This window comes from Heterodontus francisci, chromosome 39 (genome assembly GCF_036365525.1).
Source record: "Heterodontus francisci isolate sHetFra1 chromosome 39, sHetFra1.hap1, whole genome shotgun sequence".
Classification (NCBI taxonomy): domain Eukaryota; kingdom Metazoa; phylum Chordata; class Chondrichthyes; order Heterodontiformes; family Heterodontidae; genus Heterodontus; species Heterodontus francisci.
Window position 1 is genome coordinate 6,684,740 of NC_090409.1, and position 19,686 is coordinate 6,704,425.

Here is a 19,686-nt window from a genome sequence, read left to right on the forward strand (position 1 = left end):
AATGCCATTTGGATTGGTACTGAGCCCTGCTCACACACCAGGAAAGAGCCAATTCAATCGAGGACTCTATCAATACCAGCTGGAGTGGTACTGAGTCCCAATCACTCACCAGCTAAGAGCCAAAACAATCCCGACCTCTATTAATGCCAGCTGGAGTGGTACTGAGCCCCACTCACACACCAGGAAAGAGCCAATTCAATCCAGGCCGCTATGAATTCCTGCTGGTGTTGTACTGAGTACCAGTCACACATCAGGAAAGACCCAATTCAATCCAGGCCTCTATTAATACCAGCTGGAGTGATACTGATTCCCACTCACACAGCAGAGAAGATACAGTTCATTCCAGGACTCGATTAACACCAGTTGTACTGGCACCATGTCCCACTCACAAACCAGGAAAGGGACAGTTCATTCCAAACATCTATAAATATCAGCTGCAATGGTATTGAGCACCACTCACACCAGAAAGAGCCAAATCATTCCAGTCCTCCATTACTAACAGCTGGAGTGGTACTGAGCCCCAGTCACACACCAGGGAACAGTCAATTCAATCCAGACCTCTATAATACCAGCTGGAGTGGAACTGAGTCCCACTCACACACCTGGAAATAGCCAATTCAATCCAGACCTCGATGAATACCATATGGAGTTTTAGTTTAGAGATACAGCACTGAAACAGGCCCTTCGGCCCACCGAGTCTGTGCCGACCATCAACCACACATTTATACTAATCCTACACTAATCCCATATTCCTTCCACATCCCCACCTGTCCCTATTATTTCCCTACCACCTACCTATACTAGTGGCAATTTATAATGGCCAATTTACCTACCAACCTGCAAGTCTTTTGGCTTGTGGGAGGAAACCGGAGCACCCGGAGAAAACCCACGCAGACACAGGGAGAACTTGCAAACTCCACACAGGCAGTACCCAGAATTGAACCCGGGTCGCTGGAGCTGTGAGGCTGCGGTGCTAACCACTGCACCACTGTGCCGCCCTGATTCCCACTGAAGCACCAGGAACGAGACAATTGAAACCAGGCCTCTAATAATACCAGCTGGAGTGGTACTGAGTCCCACTCTCACACCAGGAAAGAGCCAATTCAATCCAGGCGACTATCTTTCCCAGTTGGAGTTGCACTGAGTCCCATTCACACACCAGGAAAGTGCAAATTTAATTCAGGCCTCTATTAATACCTGCAGAAGTGGGACTGAGCCCCTTTGACACAGGAGGATAGAGACAATTCATTCCTGAACTCTATTAATACCAGCTGGAGTTGCACTGAGTCTTACTAACACAACAGTAAAGAGCCAATTCAATCCAGGCCCCTATTCATACCAGCAGCAGTTGTACTGATCCCCACTCACACACCAGGAAAGAGCCAATTCAATCCAGGCCTCTATTCATCCCAGCTGCAGTGGTACTGATCCCCACTCACACACCAGGAAAGAGCCAATTCAATAAAGACCTCTATTAATACCAGCTGGAGTGGTACTGAGTCTCAGTCACACACCAGGGACGAGCCAATTCAATAAAGACCTCTATTAATACCAGCTGAAGAGGCACTGAGCCCCACTCACACACCAGGAAAGAGCCAATTCAATCCAGGCCTCTATTCATCCCAGCTGCAGTGGTACTGATACCCACTCACACACCAGGAAAGAGCCAATTGAAACCAGGCCTCTAGTAATACCAGCTGGAGTGGTACAGATCCCCACTCACACACCAGGAAAGAGCCAATTCTATCCAGACCTCTATTAATACCAGCTGGAGTGGTTCTGAGTCCCACTCAAACTCCAGGAATGAGACAATTCAATCCAGACCTCTATTAATACCAGCTGGAGTGGTACAGATCCCCACTCACACACCAGGAACGAGCCAATTCAATCCAGACCAATTTTAATACCAGCTGGAGTGGTACTGAGTCTCAGTCACACACCAGGAAAGAGCCAATTCAATAAAGACCTCTATTAATACCAGCTGGAGAGGCACTGAGACCCACTCACACACCAGGAAAGAGCCAATTCAATCCAGGCCTCTATTAATACCAGCTGGAGTCATACTGAGTCCCACTCATACACCAGGAAAGTGCCAATTCATTCCAGACCTTTATGAATACAAGCTGGAGTGGCACTGAGCCAGAGTAACACACCAGGAAACAGACAATTGAAACCAGGCCTCCGTTAATACCAGCTGGAGTGGGACTGAGTCTCACTCAAAAACCAGGAAAGAGCCAATTCAATCCAGACCTCTGTTAATACCAACTGGAGTGGTACTGAGTCCCTCTCGCAGACCATGGAAGTGCCAATTCAATCCACGCCGCCATTAATACCAGCTGGAGTGGTACTGAGTCCCAATCACACACCAGTAAAGTGCCAATTCAATCCAGACCTTTTATTAATACCAGCTGGAGTGGTACAGATCCCCGCTCACACACCAGGAAAGAGCCAATTCAATCCAGACCTCTATTAATACCAGCTGGAGTGGTACTGAGCACCACTCAATCACCAGTAAAGTGCCAATTCAATCCAGACCTTTTATTAATACCAGCTGGAGTGGTACAGATCCCCGCTCACACACCAGGAAAGAGCCAATTCAATCCAGACCTCTATTAATACCAGCTGGAGTGGTACTGAGTCCCAATCACACACCAGTAAAGTGCCAATTCAATCCAGACCTTTTATTAATACCAGCTGGAGTGGTACAGATCCCCGCTCACACACCAGGGAAGAGCCAATTCAATCCAGACGAATATCTATACCAGTTGGAGTTGCACTGAGTACCACTCACACACCAGAAAAGAGCCAATTCAATCCAGGCCTCTATTAATACCAGCTGGAGTGGTACTGATCCCCACTCACTGACCAGGAAAGAGCCAATTCAATCCAGGCCTCTGTTTCGAGCGACTGGAGTGGGACTGAGTCCCACTCACACACGAGGAAAGAGCCAATTCAATCATGGCCTCTACTAATACCAGCTGGAGTGGTACTGAGTCCCACTCACACACCAGGAAAGAAACAATTGAAACCAGGCCTCTATTAATACCTGCAGAAGTGGTAAAGAGCACCTTTGACACACGAAGAAAGAGACAATTCAATCCTGAACACTATCAATACCAGTTGGAGTTGCACTGCGTCCCACTCACACACCAGGTAAGAGCCAATTCAATCCAGGCCACTATTCATACCAGCTGCAGTGGTACTGATCCCAACTCACACACCAGGAAAGAGCCAATTCGATCCAGACCTCTATTAATACCAGCTGGAGTGGTACAGATCCCCACTCACACACAAGGAAAGAGCCAATTCAATCCAGACCTCTATTAATACCAGCTGGAGTGGTACTGTGTCTCAGTCACACACCAGGAGAGAGCCAATTAAATAAAGATCTCTATTAATACCAGCTGGAGAGGCACTGAGCCCCACTCACACACCAGGAAAGAGTCAATTCAATCCAGGCCTCAATTAATACCAGCTGGAGTCATACTGAGTCACACTCATACACCAGGAAAGTGCCAATTCATTCCAGACCTCTATGAATACAAGCTGGAGTGGGACTGAGCCTGACTAACACACCAGGAAAGAGACAATTGAAACCAGGCCTCCATTAATACCAGCTGGAGTGGTACTGAGTCCTTCTCGCAGACCATGGAATTGCCAATTCATTCCACGCCGCCATTAATACCAGCTGGAGTGGTACTGAGTCCCAATCACACACCAGGAAAGAGCCAATTCAGTCCAGACCTCTATTAATACCATTTGGAGTGGTTCGGAGTCCCACTCACACACCAGAAAGAGCCAATTCAATCCAGATCTCTATTAATACCAGCTGGAGTGGTACAGATCCCCACTCACACACCAGGAAAGAGCCAATTCAATCCAGTCCTCTATTAATACCAGCTGGAGTGGTTCTGAGTCCCACTCAAACACCAAGAAAGAGCCAATTCAATCCAGACCTCTATTACTACCAGCTGGAGTGGTACTGATTCCCTCTCGCAGACCAACGAAGTGCCAATTCAATCCAGACCCCTTATTATTAACAGATGGTGTGGTACTGAGTACCACTCACTCACCAGGTAAGAGCCAATTCAATCCAGACGACTATCTATACCAGTTTGAGTTGCACTGAGTACCACTCACTCACCAGAAAAGAGCCAATTCAATCCAGGCCTCTATTAATACCAGCTGCAGTGGTACTGATCCCCACTCACACACCAGGAAAGTGCCAAATCAATTCAGGCCACTGTTTAGAGCGACTGGAGTGGGACTGAGTCCCACTCACACACGAGTAAAGAGACAATTGAAACCAGACATCTATTAATACCTGCTGGAGTGGTACTGAGTCCCACTCACACACCAGGAAAGAAACAATTGAAACCAGGCCTCTATTAATACCAGCTGCAGTGGTACTGAGTCCCACTCACACACCGGGAGAGAGGCAATGCAATCCAGGCCTCTATTAATACCAGCTGGAGTGGTTCTGAGTCCCACTCTCACACCAGGAAAGCGCAAATTGAATCCAGACCTTTTATTAATACCAGCTGGAGTGGTTCTGAGTCCGACTCTCACACCAGGAAAGCGCAAATTGAATCCAGACCTTTTATTAATACAAGCTGGAGTGGTTCTGAGTCCCACTCTCACACCAGGAAAGAGCCAATTCAATCCAGGCGACTATCTTTCCCAGTTGCAGTTGCACTGAGTCCCACTCACACACCAGGAAAGTGTAAATTTAATCCAGGCCTCTATTAATACCTGCAGAAGTGGCACTGAGCCCCTTTGACACACGAGGAAAGAGATAATTCATTCCTGAACAGTATCAATACCAGTTGGAGTTGCACTGAGTCCCACTCACACATCAGGAAAGAGCCAATTCAATCCAGGCCTCTATTCATACCAGCTGCAGTGGTACTGATCCCCACTCACACACCAGGAAAGAGCCAATTCGTTACAGACCTCTATTAATACCAGCTGGAGTGGTACAGATCCCCACTCACACACCAGGAAAGAGTCTATTCAATCCAGACCTCTATTAATACCAGCTGAAGTGGTACTGAGTCTCAGTCACAGACCAGGAGAGAGCCAATTCAATAAAGACCTCTATTAATACCAGCTACCAGCTGGAGAGGCACTGAGCCCCACTCACACACCAGGAAAGATCCAATTCAATCCAGGCCTATATTAATACCAGCTGGAGTCATACTGAGTCCCACTCATACACCAGGAGAGTGCCAATTAATTCCAGACCTCTATGAATACAAGATGGAGTGGGACTGAGCCTGCCGAATACACCAGGAAAGAGACAATTGAAACCAGGCCTCCATTAATACCAGCTGGAGTGGTACTGATTCTCACTCAAACACCAGGAAAGAGCCAATTCAATCCAGACCTCTGTTAATACCAACTGGAGTGGTACTGAGTCCCTCTCGCAGACCATGTAAGTGCCAATTTAATCCACGCAGCCATTAATACCAACTGGAGTGGTACTGAGTACCACTCACTCACCAGGAAAGAGCCAATTCAATCCAGACCTCTATGAATACCAGCTGGATTGGTACAGATCCCCATTCACACACCAGGAAAGAGCCAATTCAATCCAGACCTCTATGAATACCAGCTGGAGTGGTACAGATCCCCATTCACACACCAGGAAAGAGCCAATTCAATCCAGACCTCTATTATTAACAGCTGGAGTGGTACTGAGTCCCTCTCGCAGACCATGGAAGTGCCAATTCAATCCAGACCCCTTATTATTACCAGATGGAGTGGTACTGAGTACCACTCACTCACCAGGGAAGAGCCAATTCAATCCAGACGGCTATCTATATCAGTTGGAGTTGCACTGAGTCCCACTCACACATCAGAAAAGAAACAATTGTAACCAGATCTCTATTAATAACTGCTGGAGTGGTACTGAGTCCCACTCACACACAAGGAAGGAGACAATTGAAACCAGGCCTCTATTAATACCAGCTGGAGTGGTACTGAGTCCCACTCACACTCCGGGAGAGACGCAATTCAATCCAGGCCTCTATTAATACCAGCTGGAGTGGTGCTGAGTACCACTCACTCACCAGGAAAGAGCCAATTCAATCCAGACCTCTATTAATACCAGCTGGAGTGTTCCAGATCCCCACTCACACACCAGGAAAGAGCCAATTCAATCCAGACCTCTATTAATAACTGCTGGAGTGGTACAGATCCCCACTCACAGACCAGGAAAGAGCCAATTCAATCCAGACCTCTATTAATACCAGCTGGAGTGGTACTGAGCCCCACTCACAGACCAGGAAAGAGCCAATTCAATCCAGACCTCTATTAATACCAGCTGGAGTGGTACTGAGCCCCACTCACACACCAGGAAAGAGCCAATTCAATCCAGACCACTATTATTACCAGCTGGAGTGGTTCTGAGTCCCACTCACACACCCGAAAGAGCCAGTTCAATCCAGTCCTCTATTAATACCAGCTGGAGTGGTACAGATCGCCACTCACACACCAGGAAAGAGCCAATTCAATCCAGGCCTCTATTAATAACAGCAAGATTGGTACTGAGTCTCAGTCACACACCAGGAAAGAGCCAATTCAATCCAGATATCGATTAATACCAGCTGGAGTGGTTCTGAGTCTAACTCACTCACCAGGGAAGAGCCAATTCAATCCAAACGACTATCTATACCAGTTGGAGTTGCACTGAGCACCACTCACACACCAGAAAAGAGCCAATTCAATCCAGGCCTCTATTAATACCAGCTGCAGTGGTACTGATCCCCACTCACACACCAGTAAAGTGCCAATTCAATCCAGGCCTCTGTTTCGAGCGGCTGGAGTGGGACTGAGTCCCACTCACACAGGAGGAAAGAGCCACTTCAATCAAGGCCTCTATTAATACAAGCTGGAGTGGGACTGAGTCCCACTCACACACCAGAAAAGAGACAATTGAAACCAGGCCTCTATTAATAACTGCTGGAGTGGTATTGAGTCCCACTCACACACAAGGAAGGAGACAATTGAAACCAGGCCTCTATTAATACCAGCTGGAGTGGTACTGAGTCCCACTCTCACACCAGGAAAGCGTAAATTCAATCCAGACCTTTTATTAATACCAGCCGAGTGGTGCTGAGTACCACTCACTCACCAGGAAAGAACCAATTCAATCCAGACCTCTATTAATACCAGCTGGAGTATTCTGAGTCCCACTCACACACCAGAACGAGCCAATTCAATCCAGACCTCTATTAATACCAGCTGGAGTTGTGCAGATCCCCACTCACACACCAGGAAAGAGCCAATTCAATCCAGACCTCTATTAATACCAGCTGGAGTGGTACAGATCCCCACTCACACACCAGGAAAGAGCCAATTCAATCCAGACCTCTATTAATACCAGCTGGAGTGGTTCTGAGTCCCACCCACACAGCAGGAAAGAGCCAATTCAATCCAGACCTCTATTATTACCAGCTGGAGTGGTTCTGAGTCCCACTCACACAACAGGAAAGAGCCAGTTCAATCCAGTCCTCTATTAATACCAGCTGGAGTGGTACAGATCGCCACTCACACACCAGGAAAGAGCCAATTCAATCCAGATATCTATTAATAACAGCTGGAGTATTCTGAGTCCCACTCACACCCCAGGAAAGAGCCAATTCAATCCAGGCCTCTATTAATACAAGAGGGATTGGGACTGAGCCTGACTAACACACCAGGAAAGAGACAATTGAAACAAGGCCTCCATTAATACCAGCTGGAGTGGTACAGATCCCCACTCACACACCAGGAAAGAGACAATTCATTCCAGTCCTCTATTAATACCAGCTGGAGTGGTTCTGAGTCCCACTCACTCACCAGGAAAGAGCCAATTCAATCCAGACCTCTATTATTAACAGCTGGAGTGGTACAGAGTCCCTCTCGCAGACCATGGAAGTGCCAATTCAATCCAGACCCCTTATTATTACCAGTTGGAGTATGACTGAGTCCCACTCACACACGAGGAAAGAGCCAATTCAATCAAGGCCTCTATTAATACAAGCTGGAGAGGGACTGAGTCCCCCTCACACACCAGAAAAGTGACAATTGAAACCAGGCCTCTATGAATAACTGCTGGAGTGGTACTGAGTCCCACTCACACACAAGGAAGGAGACAATTGAAACCAGGCCTCTATTAATACCAGCTGGAGTGGTACTGAGTCCCACTCACACTCCGGGAGAGACGCAATTCAATACAGGCCTCTATTAACACCAGCTGGAGTGATACTGAGTCCCACTCTCACACCTGGAAAGCGCAAATTCAATCCAGACCTTTTATTAATACCAGCCGAGTGGTGCTGAGTACCACTCACTCACCAGGAAAGAGCCAATTCAATCCAGACCTCTATTAATACCAGCTGGAGTATTCTGAGTCCTACTCACACACCAGAAAAGAGACAATTGAAACCAGGCCTCTATTAATAACTGCTGGAGAGGAACTGAGTCCCACTCACACACAAGGAAGGAGACAATTGAAACCAGGCCTCTATTAATACCAGCTGGAGTGGTAATGAGTCCCACTCACACTCCGGCAGAGACGCAATTCAATCCAGGCCTCTATCAATACGAGCTGGAGTGGTACTGAGTCCCACTCTCACACCAGGAAAGCGCAAATTCAATCCAGAACTTTTATTAATACCAGCCGAGTGGTGCTGAGTACCACTCACTCACCAGGAAAGAGCCAATTCAATCCAGACCTCTATTAATACCAGCTGGAGTTGTACTGAGTCCCACTCACACACCAGAAAGAGCCAATTCAATCCAGACCTCAATTAATACCAGCTGGAGTGTTCCAGATCCCCACTCACACACCAGGAAAGAGCCAATTCAATCCAGACCTCTATTAATACCAGCTGGAGTGTTCCAGATCCCCACTCACACACCAGGAAAGAGCCAATTCAATCCAGACCTCTATTAATACCAGCTGGAGTATTCTGAGTCCCACTCACACATCAGAAAGAGCCAATTCAATCCAGACCTCTATTAATACCAGCTGGAGTGGTTCTGAGTCACACTCACACACCAGAAAGAGCCAATTCAATCCAGACCTCTATTAATACCAGCTGGAGTGGTTCTGAGTCCCACTCACACACCAGAAAGAGCCAATTCAATCCAGAACTCTATTAATACCAGCTGGAGTGTTACAGATCCCCACTCACACACCAGGAAAGAGCCAATTCAATCCAGACCTCTATTAATACCAGCTGGATTGGTACAGATCCCCACTCACACACCAGGAAAGAGCCAATTCAATCCAGACCTCTATTAATACCAGCTGGAGTAGTTCTGAATCCCACCCACACAGCAGGAAAGAGCCAATTCAATCCAGACCTCTATTATTACCAGCTGGAGTGGTTCTGAGTCCCACTCACACACCAGAAAGAGCCAGTTCAATCCAGTCCTCTATTAATACCAGCTGGAGTGTTACAGATCGCCACTCACACACCAGGAAAGAGCCAATTCAATCCAGGCCTCTATTAATACCAGCAAGATTGGTACTGAGTCTCAGTCACACACCACGAAACAGCCAATTCAATCCAGACCTCTATTAATACCAGCTGGAGTATTCTGAGCCCCACTCACACACCGGAAAGAGCCAGTTCAATCCAGACCTCGATTAATACCAGCTGGAGTGTTACAGATCCCCACTCTCACACCAGGAAAGAGCCAATTCAATCCAGGCCTCTATTAATACCAGATGGAGTCATACTGAGTCCCACTCATACACCAGGAAAGTGCCAATTCATTCCAGACCTCTTTGAATACAAGATGGAGTGGGACTGAGCCTGAATAACACACCAGGAAAGAGACAATTGAATCCACGCCGCCATTAATAACAGCTGGAGTTGTACTGAGCCTCACTCAAACACCAGGAAAGAGCCAATCAATGCAGACCTCAATTAATACCAGCTGGAGTGGTTCGCAGTCCCACTCACACACCAGAAAGAGCCAGTTCAATCCAGACCTCTATTAATACCAGCTGGAGTGGTACAGATCCCCACTCACACACCAGGAAAGCGCAAATTCAATCCAGACCTTTTATTAATACCAGCCGAGTGGTGCTGAGTACCACTCACTCACCAGGAAAGAGCGAATTCAATCCAGACCTCTATTAATACCAGCTGGAGTATTCTGAGTCCCACTCACACACCAGAAAGAGCCAATTCAATCCAGACCTCTATTAATACCAGCTGGAGTAGTTCTGAGTCCCACCCACACAGCAGGAAAGAGCCAATTCAATCCAGACCTCTATTAATACCAGCTGGAGTAGTTCTGAGTCCCACCCACACAGCAGGAAAGAGCCAATTCAATCCAGACCTCTATTAATACCAGCTGGGGTAGTTCTGAGTCCCACTCACACACCAGAAAGACCCAGTTCAATCCAGTCCTCTAATAATACCAGCTGGAGTGGTACAGATCGCCACTCACACACCAGGAAAGAGCCAATTCAATCCAGGCCTCTATTAATACCAGCAAGATTGGTACTGAGTCTCAGTCACACACCAGGAAACAGCCAATTCAATCCAGATATCTATTAATAACAGCTGGAGTGGTTCTGAGCCCCACTCACACACCAGGCAAGAGCCAATTCAATCCAGACCTCTATTCATACCAGCTGGAGTGGTATTGAGTCTCAGTCACACACCAGGAGAGAGTCAATTCAATAAAGACCTCTATTAATACAAGCTGGAGAGGCCCTGAGCCCCACTCACACACCTGGAAAGAGCCAATTCAATCCAGTCCTCTATTAATACAAGATGGAGTGGGACTGAGCCTGACTAACGCACCGGGAAAGAGACAAATGAAACCAGGCCTCCATTAATACCAGCTGGAGTGGTAATGAGTCCCACTCACACTCCGGCAGAGACGCAATTCAATCCAGGCCTCTATCAATACGAGCTGGAGTGGTACTGAGTCCCACTCTCACACCAGGAAAGCGCAAATTCAATCCAGAACTTTTATTAATACCAGCCGAGTGGTGCTGAGTACCACTCACTCACCAGGAAAGAGCCAATTCAATCCAGACCTCTATTAATACCAGCTGGAGTTGTACTGAGTCCCACTCACACACCAGAAAGAGCCAATTCAATCCAGACCTCAATTAATACCAGCTGGAGTGTTCCAGATCCCCACTCACACACCAGGAAAGAGCCAATTCAATCCAGACCTCTATTAATACCAGCTGGAGTGTTCCAGATCCCCACTCACACACCAGGAAAGAGCCAATTCAATCCAGACCTCTATTAATACCAGCTGGAGTATTCTGAGTCCCACTCACACACCAGAAAGAGCCAATTCAATCCAGACCTCTATTAATACCAGCTGGAGTGGTTCTGAGTCACACTCACACACCAGAAAGAGCCAATTCAATCCAGACCTCTATTAATACCAGCTGGAGTGGTTCTGAGTCCCACTCACACACCAGAAAGAGCCAATTCAATCCAGAACTCTATTAATACCAGCTGGAGTGTTACAGATCCCCACTCACACACCAGGAAAGAGCCAATTCAATCCAGACCTCTATTAATACCAGCTGGATTGGTACAGATCCCCACTCACACACCAGGAAAGAGCCAATTCAATCCAGACCTCTATTAATACCAGCTGGAGTAGTTCTGAATCCCACCCACACAGCAGGAAAGAGCCAATTCAATCCAGACCTCTATTATTACCAGCTGGAGTGGTTCTGAGTCCCACTCACACACCAGAAAGAGCCAGTTCAATCCAGTCCTCTATTAATACCAGCTGGAGTGTTACAGATCGCCACTCACACACCAGGAAAGAGCCAATTCAATCCAGGCCTCTATTAATACCAGCAAGATTGGTACTGAGTCTCAGTCACACACCACGAAACAGCCAATTCAATCCAGACCTCTATTAATACCAGCTGGAGTATTCTGAGCCCCACTCACACACCGGAAAGAGCCAGTTCAATCCAGACCTCGATTAATACCAGCTGGAGTGTTACAGATCCCCACTCTCACACCAGGAAAGAGCCAATTCAATCCAGGCCTCTATTAATACCAGCTGGAGTCATTCTGTGTCCCACTCATACACCAGGAAAGTGCCAATTCATTCCAGACCTCTTTGAATACAAGATGGAGTGGGACTGAGCCTGAATAACACACCAGGAAAGAGACAATTGAATCCACGCCGCCATTAATAACAGCTGGAGTTGTACTGAGCCTCACTCAAACACCAGGAAAGAGCCAATCAATGCAGACCTCAATTAATACCAGCTGGAGTGGTTCGCAGTCCCACTCACACACCAGAAAGAGCCAGTTCAATCCAGACCTCTATTAATACCAGCTGGAGTGGTACAGATCCCCACTCACACACCAGGAAAGAGCCAATTCAATCCAGACCTCTATTAATACCAGCTGGAGTGGTACAGATCCCCACTCACACACCAGGAAAGCGCAAATTCAATCCAGACCTTTTATTAATACCAGCCGAGTGGTGCTGAGTACCACTCACTCACCAGGAAAGAGCGAATTCAATCCAGACCTCTATTAATATCAGCTGGAGTATTCTGAGTCCCACTCACACACCAGAAAGAGCCAATTCAATCCAGACCTCTATTAATACCAGCTGGAGTAGTTCTGAGTCCCACCCACACAGCAGGAAAGAGCCAATTCAATCCAGACCTCTATTAATACCAGCTGGAGTAGTTCTGAGTCCCACCCACACAGCAGGAAAGAGCCAATTCAATCCAGACCTCTATTAATACCAGCTGGGGTAGTTCTGAGTCCCACTCACACACCAGAAAGACCCAGTTCAATCCAGTCCTCTAATAATACCAGCTGGAGTGGTACAGATCGCCACTCACACACCAGGAAAGAGCCAATTCAATCCAGGCCTCTATTAATACCAGCAAGATTGGTACTGAGTCTCAGTCACACACCAGGAAACAGCCAATTCAATCCAGATATCTATTAATAACAGCTGGAGTGGTTCTGAGCCCCACTCACACACCAGGCAAGAGCCAATTCAATCCAGACCTCTATTCATACCAGCTGGAGTGGTATTGAGTCTCAGTCACACACCAGGCAAGAGCCAATTCAATCCAGTCCTCTATTAATACAAGATGGAGTGGGACTGAGCCTGACTAACGCACCGGGAAAGAGACAAATGAAACCAGGCCTCCATTAATACCAGCTGGAGTGGTACTGAGTCTCACTCAAACACCAGAAAAGAGCCAATTCAATCCAGACCTCTATTAATTACGGCTGGAGTGGTTCTGAGTCCCACTCACACACCAGAAAGAGCCAGCTCAATCCAGACCTCTATTAATACCAGCTGGAGTGGTACAGATCTCCACTCACACACCAGGAAAGAGCCAAATCAATCCAGACCTCTATTAATCCCAGCTGGAGTGGTACAGATCTCCATTCACACACCAGGAAAGAGCCAATTCAATCCAGTCCTCTATTAATACCAGCTGGAGTGGTTCTGAGTCCCACTCAAACACCAGGAAAGAGCCAATTCAATCCAGACCTCTATTATTAACAGCTGGAGTGGTATTGATTCCCTCATGCAGACCATGGAAGTGCCAATTCAATCCAGACCCCTTATTATTACCAGGTGGAGTGGTTCTGAGTCCCACTCACACACCAGAAAGAGCCAGTTCAATCCAGACGACTATCTATACCAGTTGGAGTTGCACTGAGTACCACTCACACACCAGAAAAGAGCCAATTCAATCCAGGCCTCTATTAATACCAGCTGCAGTGGTACTGATCCCCACACACACACCAGTAAAGTGCCAAATCAATCCAGGCCTCTGTTTCGAGCGACTGGAGTGGGACTGAGTCCCACTCACACACGAGGAAAGAGCCAATTCAATCAAGGCCTCTATTAATACAAGCTGGAGTGGGACTGACTCCCACTCACACACCAGAAAAGAGACAATTGAAACCAGGCCTCTATTAATAACTGCTGGAGAGGAACTGAGTCCCACTCACACACAAGGAAGGAGACAATTGAAACCAGGCCTCTATTAATACCAGCTGGAGTGGTAATGAGTCCCACTCACACTCCGGCAGAGACGCAATTCAATCCAGGCCTCTATCAATACGAGCTGGAGTGGTACTGAGTCCCACTGTCACACCAGGAAAGCGCAAATTCAATCCAGACCTTTTATTAATACCAGCCGAGTGGTGCTGAGTACCACTCACTCACCAGGAAAGAGCCAATTCAATCCAGACCTCTATTAATACCAGCTGGAGTTGTACTGAGTCCCACTCACACACCAGAAAGAGCCAATTCAATCCAGACCTCTATTAATACCAGCTGGAGTGTTCCAGATCCCCACTCACACACCAGTAAAGAGCCAATTCAATCCAGACCTCTATTAATACCAGCTGGAGTATTCTGAGTCCCACTCACACACCAGAAAGAGCCAATTCAATCCAGACCTCTATTAATACCAGCTGGAGTGGTTCTGAGTCCCACTCACACACCAGAAAGAGCCAATTCAATCCAGACCTCTATTAATACCAGCTGGAGTGGTTCTGAGTCCCACTCACACACCAGAAAGAGCCAATTCAATCCAGAACTCTATTAATACCAGCTGGAGTGTTACAGATCCCCACTCACACACCAGGAAAGAGCCAATTCAATCCAGACATCTATTAATACCAGCTGGATTGGTACAGATCCCCACTCACACACCAGGAAAGAGCCAATTCAATCCAGACCTCTATTAATACCAGCTGGAGTAGTTCTGAATCCCACCCACACAGCAGGAAAGAGCCAATTCAATCCAGACCTCTATTATTACCAGCTGGAGTGGTTCTGAGTCCCACTCACACACCAGAAAGAGCCAGTTCAATCCAGTCCTCTATTAATACCAGCTGGAGTGGTACAGATCGCCACTCACACACCAGGAAAGAGCCAATTCAATCCAGGCCTCTATTAATAGCAGCAAGATTGGTACTGAGTCTCAGTCACACACCAGGAAAGAGCCAATTCAATCCAGGCCTCTATTAATACCAGCTGGAGTCATACTGAGTCCCACTCATACACCAGGAAAGAGCCAATTCAATCCAGTCCTCTATTAATACCAGCAAGATTGGTACTGAGTCTCAGTCACACACCAAGAAACAGCCAATTCAATCCAGATATCTATTAATAACAGCTGGAGTGGTTCTGAGCCCCACTCACACACCAGGAAAGAGCCAATTCAATCCAGACCTCTATTAATACCAGCTGGAGTGGTACTGAGTCTCAGTCACACACCAGAAGAGAGCCAATTCAATAAAGACCTCTATTAATACCAGCTGGAGAGGCACTGAGCCCCACTCACAAACCAGGAAAGAACCAATTCAATCCAGGCCTCTATTAATACCAGCTGGAGTCATACAGAGCCCCACTCATACACCAGGAAAGTGCCAATTCATTCCAGACCTCTATGAATACAAGAGGGAGTGGGACGGAGCCTGACTTACACACCAGGAAAGAGACAATTGAAACCAGGCCTCCATTAATACCAGCTGGAATGGTACTGAGTCTCACTCAAACACCAGGAAAGAGCCAATTGAATCCAGACCTCTATTAATACCAGCAGGAGTGGTACAGATCCCCACTCACACACCAGGAAAGAGCAATTCAATCCAGACCTCTATTAATACCAGCTGGAGTATTCTGAGTCCCACTCACACACCAGAAAGAGCCGTTCAATCCAGACCTCTATTAATACCAGCTGGAGTGTTACAGATCCCCACTTCACACCAGGAAAGAGCCAATTCAATCCAGGCCTCTATTAATACCAGCTGGAGTCATACTGAGTCCCACTCATACACCAGGAAAGTACCAATTCATTCCAGACCTCTATGTATACAAGATGAAGTGGGACTGAGCCTGACTAACACACCAGGAAAGAGACAATTGAATCCACGCCGCCATTAATACCAGCTGGAGTGGTACTGAGTCTCACTCAAACACCAGGATAGAGCCAATTCAATCCAGACCTCTATTAATACCAGCTGGAGTGGTTCTGAGTCCCACTCACACACCAGAAAGAGCCAGATCAATCCAGACCTCTATTAATACCCGCTGCAGTGGTACAGATCCCCACTCACTCCCCAGGAAAGAGCCAATTCAATCCAGACCTCTATTAATACCAGCTGGAGTGGTACAGATCCCCACTCACACACCAGGAAAGAGCAAATTCAATATAGACCTTTTATTAATGCCAGCCGAGTGGTGCTGAGTACCACTCACTCACCAGGAAATAGCCAATTCAATCCAGACCTCTATTAATACCAGCTGGAGTATTCTGAGTCCCACTCACACACCAGAAAGATCCAGTTCAATCCAGACCTCTATTAATACCAGCTGGAGTGTTACAGATACCCACTCACACACCAGGAAAGAACCAATTCAATCCAGACCTCTATTCATACCAGCTGGAGTATTCTGAGTCCCACTCACTCACCAGAAAGAGCCAGTTCAATCCAGACCTCTATTAATACCAGCTGGAGTGTTACAGATCCCCACCCACACAACAGGAAAGAACCAATTCAATCCAGACCTCTATTAGTACCAGCTGGAGTGGTACAGATCCCCACTCACACACCAGGAAAGAGCCAATTCAATCCAGACCTCTATTTATACCAGCTGGAGTGGTTCTGAGTCCCACTCACACAGCAGGAAAGAGCCAATTCAATCCAGACCTCTATTATTACCAGCTGGAGTGGTACTGAGTCCCACTCACACACCAGAAAGAGCCAGTTCAATCCAGACCTCTATTAATAACAGCTGGAGTGTTACAGATCCCCACTCACACACCAGGAAAGAACCAATTCAATCCAGACCTCTATTAATACCAGCTGGAGTATTCTGAGTCCCACTCACACACCAGAAAGAGCCAGTTCAATCCAGACCTCTATTAATACCAGCTGGAGTGTTACAGATCCCCACTCACACACCAGGAAAGAACCAATTCAATCCAGACCTCTATTAATACCAGCTGGAGTATTCTGAGTCCCACTCACTCACCAGAAAGAGCCAGTTCAATCCAGTCCTCTATTAATACCAGCTGGAGTGGTACACATCGCCACTCACACACCAGGAAAGAACCAAATCAATCCAGACCTCTATTAATACCAGCTGGAGTATTCTGAGTCCCACTCACTGACCAGAAAGAGCCAGTTCAATCCAGTCCTCTATTAATACCAGCTGGAGTGTTACAGATCCCCACTCACACACCAGGAAAGAACCAATTCAATCCAGACCTCTATTAATACCAGCTGGAGTATTCTGAGTCCCACTCACACACCAGAAAGAGCCAGTTCAATCCAGACCTCTATTAATACCAGCTGGAGTGTTACAGATCCCCACTCACACACCAGGAAAGAACCAATTCAATCCAGACCTCTATTAATACCAGCTGTAGTATTCTGAGTCCCACTCACACACCAGAAAGAGCCAGTTCAATCCAGAACTCTATTAAAACCAGCTGGAGTGTTACAGATCCCCACTCACACACCAGGAAAGAACCAATTCAATCCAGACCTCTATTAATACCAGCTGGAGTATTCTGAGTCCCACTCACTCACCAGAAAGTGCCAGTTCAATCCAGTCCTCTATTAATACCAGCTGGAGTGTTACAGATCCCCACTCACACACCAGGAAAGAACCAATTCAATCCAGACCTCTATTAATACCAGCTGGAGTATTCTGAGTCCCACTCACTCACCAGAAAGAGCCAGTTCAATCCAGACCTCTATTAATACCAGCTGGAGTGTTACAGATCCCCACCCACACACCAGGAAAGAACCAATTCAATCCAGTCCTCTATTAGTACCAGCTGGAGTGGTACAGATCCCCACTCACACACCAGGAAAGAGCCAATTCAATCCAGACCTCTATTAATACCAGCTGGAGTATTCTGAGTCCCACTCACTCACCAGAAAGAGCCAGTTCAATCCAGTCCTCTATTAATACCAGCTGGAGTGGTACAGATCCCCACTCACACACCAGCAAAGAACCAATTCAATCCAGACCTCTATTAATACCAGCTGGAGTATTCTGAGTCCCACTTACTCACCAGAAAGAGCCAGTTCAATCCAGTCCTCTATTAATACCAGCTGGAGTGTTACAGATCCCCACTCACACACCAGGAAAGAACCAATTCAATCCAGACCTCTATTAATACCAACTGGAGTATTCTGAGTCCCACTCACTCACCAGAAAGAGCCAGTTCAATCCAGTCCTCTATTAATACCAGCTGGAGTGTTACAGATCCCCACTCACACACCAGGAAAGAACCAATTCAATCCAGACCTCTATTACTACCAGCTGGAGTATTCTGAGTCCCACTCACACACCAGAAAGAGCCAGTTCAATCCAGACCTCTATTAATACCAGCTGGAGTGTTACAGATCCCCACTCACACACCAGGAAAGAACCAATTCAATCCAGACCTCTATTAATACCAGCTGGAGTATTCTGAGTCCCACTCACACACCAGAAAGAGCCAGTTCAATCCAGAACTCTATTAAAACCAGCTTGAGTGTTACAGATCCCCACTCACACACCAGGAAAGAACCAATTCAATCCAGACCTCTATTAATACCAGCTGGAGTATTCTGAGTCCCACTCACTCACCAGAATTTGCCAGTTCAATCCAGTCCTCCATTAATACCAGCTGGAGTGTTACAGATCCCCACTCACACACCAGGAAAGAACCAATTCAATCCAGACCTCTATTAATACCAGCTGGAGTATTCTGAGTCCCACTCTCTCACCAGAAAGAGCCAGTTCAATCCAGTCCTCTATTAATACCAGCTGGAGTGGTACAGATCCCCACTCACACACCAGGAAAGAACCAATTCAATCCAGACCTCTATTAATACCAGCTGGAGTATTCTGAGTCCCACTCACTCACCAGAAAGAGCCAGTTCAATCCAGACCTCTATTAATACCAGCTGGAGTGGTTCTGAGCCCCAGTCACACACCAGAAAGAGCCAGTTCAATCCAGGCCTCTATTAATAACAGCTGGAGAGGTACTGAGTGTCACGCACACACCTGGAAAGAGTCAATTCCATCCAGACCTATATTAATACCAGCAGGATTGGTACTGAGCCCCACTCAGACACTAGAAAGAGCCAATACAATCCAGGCCTCTATTAATACCAGCTGGAATGGTACTGAGTCCCACTCACACACCAGAAAGAGCCAATTCAATGCAGGTCTCCATTAATAGCGGCCGGAGTGTTCCGAGCCCCACTCACGCACCAGGAATGAGACAATTCAATGCAGGCCTATATTAATTAGATTTGGAGTGGTACTTAATCCCACTCACACAGCAGAGAAGAGACAGTTCATTCCAGGACTCTTTTGACACCTGGTGTACTGGCACTGTGTCCCACTCACACACAAGGAAAGGGACAGTTCATTCCAAACATCTATAAATATCATCTGGAGTGGTATTGAGTACCACTCTCACACCAGAAAAAGCCAATTCATTCCAGGGTTCTATTAATACCTGCTGGAGTGGGACTGAGTCCCACTCACACACCAGGAAAGAGCCAATTCAATCCAGTCCTCTATTAATACCAGCTGGAGTGGTTCTGAGGCCCACTCAAACACCAGGAAAGAGCCAATTCAATCCAGACCTCTATTATTAACAGCTGGAGTGGTACAGATCCCCACTCA